We start from the raw sequence: 10,091 nt of genomic DNA, 5'->3' as shown, positions 1-10,091 counted from the left end.
CTTCTGCCATATCCCTTCAGTTAGGAACTATCTTATAACCTTGAGAGAAGCCCACTTAAACACATGGTGAAAGGCAGAGGGAAGAAAAGATCAGAGAAACTGGACCAGAGCCGTGATTGTACTATACCCAGTCCTCCATTATCTCTACACTTCCTATTACTTGAGGTAATAAACTTCCTTATTGTCTAAGACAGTTCAAAAAGGGGTTTCTGTTAGGTTCAGCCAAAAGTGTCCTAATACACCAACTAAGTAGAAAATTTAAGTTTTCAGCTGGAATTTCTCTGCCTCAAAGCCTGGGACGAGGGAAGGTTAGACCAATACAAAGGGCACCTAGCTGCTAAAGCAGCAGATTATCCAGGGGACGGCTGAAGCAATCCAGTAGGCAACTCACTGACAAGTTCATTAGGTTTTCGGACAATAATTTTATATTTCGCCTATAGTTCCTTCACATGTGGAACACGGTATTGCTTCTCTACGCACAGTACTGCTGTTAAGTTTACTTTCTAAAATGAACTTTTCTATATAAAAATAAATCAATTTAAAGAAAATATTACCTAAATAATAAAGCAAGTTGTATTAGTTTCCTAGAAATGTCATAACAAAGTACCACAAACTGGGTTGCTCAAAACAACATTTATTCTTTCACAGTTCTGAGGGCCAGAGCCCCAAATCCAGGTGTCAGAGGGCCATGCTCCCTCTGGAGGCTCCAGAAGAGGATTCTTCCTCAACTCTTCCAGCTTTCGATAGTTGTCGGAATCCTCGGCGTTCCTCGGCTCATAGATGCATCGCTCCAGTCTCCATCTCCATCTTCCTGCAAGCATCTCCTTTCTCCGTGTTTGCGTCCCTGTTGCAATTTATTACAGGACATCAGCCACTGGATGAGAGTTTACTAATCCAGTATCATCTTATCTTCACTTAATTGTATCTGAAATGACCATATTTCCAAATAAGGTTACATTCCCAATTACCCGGGGTTAGGTTGTCATATAGATGCCACACATTTTTAACATTATTTCTCTGAGCATTCAGCCCTATTCTTATCATTGATGTCTTCAATTGGAACCTAACTCCATTATCTCTAGCTAAAACTGATCATTCTTACATTTTGACCGGACTTCCATTAATGCGGCACTATTTCCTAATACCCAGCATTAGCCCTCTGATTTCTTTAGTCCTCAGGTGTTCCTCCTCACAGGGAAGCAAAGAACTCATAATCTGAAACTTAAAGTAATTATTACATGTTCTGCCTCAAAGAGTTTGATCTGCAATTGATTACATGGGAAAAAGAGTGGATGTGAATTTTAAGAAGAGTAATTTCCATGTGGAAGACCATAATTAGAATGGTTACTATTTAAAATTAAGCAAGAAACTCTGGGGAGAAAAAAAAATAAATCTTTTAAATGGTTTCGTGGAATCTTGGGGAGCTTTAAATATTAGGAAGGCCTTCCTGTCCCATTTGTCGAAGTAATAAAGTGTGATGAAATGGTAAATCTGATTAGCCACGCTTGTCAAGCATTAATCTGCAGACTGAAAGGAAAGAAAGAATATCCAAAACTTCAGACACTGTTGTTTCCTGCGTTTAATCAGTTAAAAAAAAATCCCTCAAGGCTGTTCAGAAAATGGTGATATTCAGGTACCATGAAAAATCGTTCAGGAGCCCATAAACCAGCGACCAAGACAAACGCATTTTTCTGAGTATTGTCAAAAACCATTTTCTCTTCAAAGTGTGAGTTCCGATGCTCCTGGTGTTGGTAGACCAAGGCAGGAATGTGGAAAGCTGTTTCCATGGCAATGAGCCTTTCCTCCTGGTGACGCCCCTCCCCCCACCCCCACCTTTTTCCACTGTGAGGAGTTTAGATGGGATTTCTGCAAAGAGCAGGGGTGGTTATACAGCAAACATTTTGTGGTTTTCCCAAGTGCTGTTGGATGTCTATAAGCAGTGAGTAATTCTCCTCTGCCTACATATAGAGATGGTCACAGACCCACTAGAATCCAACCAAAATCTTCTCGCATTTGGAGTCCCTTCAACAGTAACATTTTGTTTAACATCTCAGTATATGAATAGACACTTCCATAGATCAGGAGTTGGCCACTATAGCCCAAAGGTCAAATCCAGCCTGGCACGTGTGTTTGTCAGTAAAGTTTTACTGGAAGTCAGTCACATTCCTTAGTGTTTTGTCTACGGCTGCTTTCACGTTCCGCCAGCAGAGCTAAGTAGTTGACAAGAGTGACAGAGACAGCACAGTCCAGAAACCTGAAAAACAGCTCCTAGTTGGCTCTTCACAGGAAAAGTTTATCAGTTCCTGTCTTAGATAATGGGAGCCAAAGTCTGGTAAGGAAGACTGAAAAGTATAGCAGGAGGCGCCATGTGCTAGAGCAAATAAAGAGAATGAAATGAATGCTTGTTAGAATTCCCATGTACTACTGAAGACCAGAGTGGCTTGAGAAGAATCTAGAAAAAGTGAGACTGGAAAGGCAGGAAGCCGTGGGATATATACATGTGGGGTGAGGGAGAAGAGGCATTCTAGGTAAGGCGTGGAAAGCAAGCAAAGGATGATAACGGAAATGCTACCCAGAATTCTGACCCACGAGAAACCCATCAGCACTGGGAAGGACGGTGCACACGTGAGGGCTGCTCTCGCAGTGAGCTGACATTCACCATGAAAGGAGTGAGCTTGTGAACAGCAGGAGGTGAGTCTGGGGCCAGAGAGATAAGGCCCTTCAAAGTCAAGCAGAGAACACCATTTTATTCTGTAGGGAATGAGAACCTACTACACTAGACACTGAGCTGATGAAAGCTTCGTTAAAAGCAATTTTGGAAAATCGGATGAAGGATGAACTACAAAGAGATGAAGCAGAGAGAAAGGGAACATGAATATTAATCTGTCATCTATGCCATGCTTATTATGCGCCAGGGACTGCTCTAAACACTTCACACATATTAACTCACTTACTCCACCTAACAACCCTAGGAGATATTTATTATCATGATTGCCACTTCATAGATGAGAAATCTGTGGCCAAGACATTTAGTAACTTGCTCAAAGTCCTACAGATAGAAATTTGCAGAGCCAGCATTTGAAGTCACCTAATCTGGCTACAGAGTCCAACTTTTATAATCAATTACAAGATTGCTACAAGAGTATAAAAGAGGGGTGATAAGAATTCAATTAAACTTGTTGCAATAACACATAAGGTGCTCCATGAATACATTTGATGAGTGAATGATGAATGAAAGAAAAGAAGAAAAAGGAAATAACAGGTTCAAAGAGCATTTGGTGGGAGAAGGAGAAAATCAGTGCCATGCAGAGTTTACTATATATGAGTTGAAGGAGGAGATGTCAAAGATGATTCTAATAGTTCTTAGGATGGCTGGAAGAATGATGGCATTGACACACAAAAAATAGAAGGGAAAATTGGCTCTTGGAGAAGGTGATAAATTCAATTTGAGATAAACAGATGAATTTGATGGGATGGCAAAGCATCCAAATGGAAACACCAGAAAGCTCTGAAAGTGTAGGGCCAGAACCCAGGAGGGAGCTGGAGTCAGAGCACAGAGTTGATGGTGGGGGAAGTGCTGGAGAGAGCAGGACGTCTCTCTCACACTGATGGGGAGAATGAAGCAATCCTCATTTATGAATTATAAAGAAAGAGAGGACACTACTGGACAATGGCAAGGTGAAAAATTGGCCTAGTGAAAGGAGGGTGGCAGTAGAGGAAATTGGGGAAGAGAGAATATCCATTCATTTGGTACCTGCTACATGCCAGGTGCTCTAAAACTGCCTTCAGTATTCAATCAGAGGGAAGCTGGAACAGGGTCATGTATCTCCTGCCCAGAGTGGAGGAAGCAGAAAAGACACACAGCTCACAGCATGATAGACGCAGGGAGCCCTGGAGCCGGGATGAGAGCCCAGAGCTGGCACTTCACAGCTCACACTGCAAGCACTGCCCCACTGCAAAATTGTCCTTCCATGTGTTTCCCAAGGCTTCCTCAGATACTCCACGAGTCTGCAAACTGTTCCCTGATCCTTGCGTCACTTGAAAGATAAACCACTAGTAACTGCTTGAAGAGTTACCCCTGCATGGAGTGTTATCGCTAATATGCTAACTTCAGACCGATTTTGGGGGGATAGTTTGAGGGATGTGCTGATCTTTGAAAACCCATACAATGGTCTCTCCCTAGAGGTTCACCTTCTGCAAGCGGGCCCTCCCTGAGGTAGGGTGGCTGGCACTGAGGGCAGAAATCTCTCTCTCCAAACCTTAATGTTTCATATAAAGATGTACAGTAATTTACTCAGAATCACAAAGATAGAATGTGTTAGTTTGCTTTTAAATATGAATAAAATAATGCTTAATCGATTATATTTTAAGAGCGCTTAACTGACATTATCTCTTCATTGGCCCTGTTTACATCAAGATGTAAACAAAGTTTATGTTTAAATTCCATACTAAAAGTACTTTGTAGTTACATGAATTCTCTTAAATATACCTATTCCATTTCCTTATTTTCTTAAATAAGCCAGCCAATCTCACAGATTTTCTTGTAACAAATTTCTTTTTTGATGCTCTCATTTTGAAGTGGAATCAAAATGACTGTATATTTCAAATAAATAGATTTCCTCACACAAATATTATTAACAAAGCTAAAGAATTAAGGAACATTATCCTGAGGCTGCAACTAAAAGCCTGAAGTCTGCAGACACTCATATTAACAATACTCTTACAGAGGCTCTTCTTTCTAAAAGCAAATGAAACCAAGGAACAGGGAATATTCTAAACAAGCAGCCCAGGCCCTCTGATGCAGAGCAGGTCTCCAATTTCTCTTAAAATCTCACACCTTGGCATGCTGTAGGCAAAGGGATGGAGCTATGCAAAATCGCAGAAAACATCTGTTTGGCAATTCTTGAAGCTAATTACTCTCTATGGGAAACAGATCTAGCAGAAAGCTGAAGCCTTTTGCATCCTTCCATTAGGAGATACGATGCTGCTATATCTAAAATATGACTATTGGCCACGGTGTTAAAGGCATCTCAGCATGACACTTAAGAATACTAAGACATTTCTGATCGGTCACTAAAGCCCTTGCTGTTTAATGGCAGCTGCACTAAATGAAGTAGCTAATGGGGAAGGAGGAAGGAGCAATAGGAACATTGTAAAAATAGTCATGAGTCTGTGGAGCAAGTCATATACCTCTGCCAAAAACTCACCTCACAATACTCAGGACTTCAAATCTCTGCTGATCCCAGAATATGAACTTGAGTTTCCAGACCTTTCTCCCCTTTGAAAAACATGAATAGTAATTTTGTGAAATACAGGGGTCTTTTTCCTTCCCAAATGACTGTTTCCAGTCCTAATCTCAGCATCCACCAAATGCACTTCTTCTCTTCATTTAGGACAATCAATATCCCCTCCTTGGGTGACTTTTCCTGACGCCAGAGGCAGAAGTGCACCATAGTTTCATCTAGGTTCCTGTAGCATTATCTAACCTTCCATAAGTTCTCTCACTGCTGTGCCAGCACTTACGGTTCATCTTCACTTCCAGACTGCAAGCTCCGTAGGGCAGACAGCTGTCTCAATACCCAAACAGTGTATAGGGAGTGGACACCTTCTCAGGCATTCTCTAAGCCTTGAGACCAACCACCACTCGCCTCTCCTTGCTGCACACTGAGTAGTCTCTCTCCAAAAATTAGTGTAGCCCTGAACCTCAGAATGTTACCTAAATTGGAAATTGGGTCTTTGCAGATATACTTAAGGATTGAGATGGGATCTTACCAGGTTACCAAGGGCCCTAAAGACATGACAGCTCCACAGAAGAGACAGAAAAGGATGACTAGAGAGACACACAGGGACGAAGGCCATGTAAATACAGAGGCAGTGATTGGAGTGAAAAGGCCACAAACCAAGGGACACCAGGAACCACCAGAAGAGGGCAGAGGCAAAAAAGAGATCCCCCCCCAACCCCGAGTTTTCAGAGGGAATGTGCCCCTGCATACACCTTGATTTTGGACTTCTGGTCTCCAGACCTGAGAATAAATTTCTGTCATTTTTAGCCAACAAGGTTGTGCCAATTTGTTACAGCAGCCTGAGGAGACAAATACACTTCCTTTCTCTGGAAACTGGCCTCCCGCCAACCTCCGCGGTTTTAGATTCTGGGCAGCTGTGCTGGGACCACAAGTCTCTGTTCCCTCACTTCACCTCCCAGGCTCCCCACGGTGCTGAACACACACTTAAACTGGGCCTATAACATTCCTTCCCTGGGAGTTTGGGGGATAATAAGAGAAAAATAAAATTGGAAAAATTCTTCAATTTCATTCAAGGTCATAACCTCATTGACACCTTTCCCAATATCCTATCTAGAATTCCTCTTCTCATGACTCTAGATCCCTTGTGTTATTATTCTTTGCAGCCATATTTCTACCTACACTGTATTACTTATGTACTTCTTTCTTCCTTTTATTCCTCCGACTTCCTTCACAAGAGTGTAGCCTCCATGAGGGTAGGGACACAGGCGGCTTGGTTGACTGCTGCACTTCTAGCCCAAGGATTCAGCCTCGTACGCCCCAGCCCTGCAGTGAGACAGAGGAAGCCAACCTGAAGAAAGAAATCAAGTTGAGAGGGGAAGGACGCAAGTTGCCTGTCAGAATCCCCGTTTTCTGTTTCAGTCCTTCCTAAGGGCTGGCCATATTTCTGTGCTTGGCTTCTGGGGCACACTGATGCAATGTGGTCTTCTAAAGTTAAGCTAGTTTGTTTAGGTTTCTTGTATCTACACAAGAAGTCAAAAGGAGACTTAATTAATACACCATGGCACTTAGTAAGAGCTCCAGTATCTCAGAGGAGCAAGTAACAAAATGAAAAACTGAATGAATAAATGTATGTTAAGTAATTCACTTTGATTCTTAACAGGGTTAGTCTTACAAGTAATTAAGGTAATTTGAAATGTGTAGGATGTATTCATTACCTTTTTTTAAACATTTTATAGAAATATAGTTTATATACAGTATTATATCGGTTTCAGATGAACAACTTAGTGATTCATCAATTATATACATTATTGAATGCCCACCATGATATGTGTAGTCACCATCTAACACCATACAAAGATTTTACAATTATTCATTACCTTTTGAATTTATCTTCTTACCACCAACTTGAGCGCCTGAAATTCTACCACTACAGATTTTAGAAACACTCCTTTCAAATATAAAAATTCCTGGAGAAAGAATAACTTAAGCCAGCAACTATTTTAACAGATCTTAGAAAGCTAGTCTTTCCTAAATGATGTATAAACTAATCACCTTATTGAAAGACAAAGGGAGGGATCAGAGATATGGGAAATGGCAGGAAAGCAAAGGTGAATTTCAACTACTTCTAGCTTGGAGCTAGTCTTGTACTCCTAGAGAATTATACATTTTATATCCATGGAAAATTAATTTCATTGATGGCCCAATACATGGCCTTTCTGGACCTTGTTTTTATAATTGTTGATACAACTCTTCCCATTAAGAGGTTGGATCTCTTTCTCCACTGCTTGAATCTTGGTTTCACCAAAAGAATGTAGTAGAAATAGCATAGTAACGTAGTGCACAGGCCTTAAGAAGCTCCCACTATTTCTTGGAAACCTGCCATTTCCATGAAAACAAGCCCATCCCACCCTGCTGGAAATTGAGACAAGTGACTCAGTGCTCCCCGCCCTGCCCTCTTAGCTGTAGCTGACCAGCAGACATGTAAGTGAGGCCGCCTGAGACCAGCCAGCCCCCAGATGACCTGACAGGTATTTACAGATCCATGATATAATCCAGGCCAAGCTGAACATACTCATGAGTAAACAAATGCTTACTGCTCTAATCCACGAGTGGCATTCCCAGTTTCGCTCTAGTCCATTGAGTTTGGATATAATATCACTTATTATAAAGTGATAGCTGAAGGACAAAAAGCCAGTCTACCCTGGAAATCCCAAATCAGAGAAGATGCTGCTTTCCATAAATATCTGGAAGCCTTAGATTCTGATAGCATCTTCTCTGAGAGAATTTATAGCTGGAGGTTGGGTTTTCCAGGTTTGCCCGCCAGCTTCTACTTGACTCTTCAATGCAGAATATCACCGAGCAGGGTGGGATGGGGTTTCTAAGGAAGCTTCATCATCCCTCACTAGGATGGCAGGAACACAGCTCCCCTGAGCACAGGCCCAGCACCCACTTGGGACTCTCACTTTCTCCAGACCATACCGCTCACCCTGGCACTGACTCTTGGACCTGGGACAGAGGAGTCAGCTGGGCGCCAAGGATTCTAGAAAAAGGTACAAGGAGCTATGAATGGAGCAAAAAGCAGTAAGCAACAGGCACAGGGTGCTGGAGTTAGAGCCAAAATTGGGCCTGGGGATAGAGTACAGTGAGGAATCTCAATCCTCAAAACTGGAGGCGAAATGGGGTGGAAGTTGGGCTAGTGAGGAGTGAATAACAATGATATAGCTTGTGTATCCCCATTTTTCTTGTTTCTTTCACAACTGTGTCTAAAGAGGAGAAAAGGATAGACACTGGGAAAAATACCACATTTTTCTTTCCCTCTTCTCTCTCTCCTACACCTACTATGCTGGGGAAAGATGAGAAGCTGGGAAGGAGGCCCATTCATACCTGGAAGGGGGCACCTGCCTCTGCCCCCAGCCTCTTCCCTTTGTCCTGTCATGCCCCCTCTTCATCAGCACCATCGTACCAACGGTAAGAGGCGAACTTGGGGATTGCCTGGTGGGATTCTCCTAGACAGTGTGGCGCCCAGCCTATCCATCACGGATGAGAGCTGTGGGGAGTCAGGCTCCCAAGGCTGGACAGAGATCCTCACCTTCCTAACCAATGAGGACCGATATCTCCTGGAGACCCAGTGTTTGTGTGAGCAGGAGAACACAGGGCGGTGCTCCATGTGATGTATGAAAGAGTCTTTTTCTTTCTTTCTGTTCTTTTAAGGGAAGAAAGGAATCTACAATCATGGTGAGTAGCGTACTAAGATAAATAACTCAGCAGGATAATTTTTTGATAATGTTGTATGGTTTTCTCCCTGTATTTCACCTTAGGTCCCTTTGCATGGAAGATGGGCAGGTTTATACTATGTCAAAGACTCCAAAGCAAATGTTGCTTGTATAGACAACTATTGTTTTCCTAAAGCCTCAGTCAATAAAAATATTATGCCTTGCAGGGGCCCTAGAAGGAAAAAAGGATATGAGATACTAGGGCAAAAGGAAGAAAAGAAGGAAGGAAGGGAGAAGAAGAGAAAGGGGGTGAAAGAGGGAGAAAAGGGTCAGAAGTCAAAAGATCTGATGACCAGCAGAGACTCATGCCCACTCTTTCTCCCCCCACCCCCCTGGAAGAGGCAAGAATTTAGGGTGGATGCTAGAGGGTGCTCCCAGGAATGGTGAGCCCTAGGTGGACATGGTCCCAGCACCAAAGATTCCCACATCCCTTGTGTAGAAGCCCAGAGCCAAAAGTGGAAAGCAGCAAAGATCTGACATGAGGACATCAGCAGAAATCTTGTGTAACTGAATGGTAGAATTCTTCCAGTTCATCAAGCCTCATGAATTCGGATTTGACCTTGGGAGGACAAGCAGCCCCAGTACTGATGAAGGGGGAGGGATGGGGTCTCTGAAGTGGATGTACTAAATGAAGATTAAGAAATGGCTTTCCCATGCATATCTCAGTTGGATGGTGGTTCATGGAGACACACCCTGCCTAACAATTAGTGAGCATAGCAGCGAGCTCCTAATCCTGTTTTCTTAGTTCCTTTTGAATCAGAACAAGCTTGTCAGGCCCTTGTTCCATAAGCCTTTCAGACAAATATCCTGCCTCTGTAGTCCTGATACATCTCAGAGGTTTGCAATAGAGGCTGATTCAGAGCTCACCCCTCTCCATCATCAGCAGAAAATGATATAACAAGCATTCAGAAAACAATAGGAAAATATACTACATGAGTTTCTGAATGTACAGGGTTGATGGATGCTGTCTTCATTGCATCTCAGAATTCTCTGTCACATTCAAAATTACTGATTGCTTTTACCAAAAGAAAAACATAGTAGATGCTCTTTTGAAGGATGTATATTTCTTCCCCCC

At 42.5% G+C, this 10,091-nt stretch overlaps 1 long non-coding RNA gene across 1 annotated transcript in view; it reads right to left on the bottom strand.

Annotated features, from left to right (window-relative positions):
- Window positions 1-635: 635 nt before the first annotated feature.
- LOC130679817 (uncharacterized) overlaps window positions 636-10,091 on the bottom strand; it is a 31,365-nt gene continuing 21,909 nt past the window's right edge. The window contains exon 3 of the long non-coding RNA XR_008992770.1: window positions 636-844. This is a non-coding gene — a long non-coding RNA (uncharacterized LOC130679817). The remainder of the gene's footprint in view (window positions 845-10,091) is intronic.

Source organism: Manis pentadactyla, chromosome 12, assembly GCF_030020395.1.
Source record: "Manis pentadactyla isolate mManPen7 chromosome 12, mManPen7.hap1, whole genome shotgun sequence".
Lineage (NCBI taxonomy): Eukaryota > Metazoa > Chordata > Mammalia > Pholidota > Manidae > Manis > Manis pentadactyla.
The sequence above is the reverse complement of the archived record's forward strand: the minus strand, read 5'-3'. Positions and strand labels throughout refer to the sequence as shown.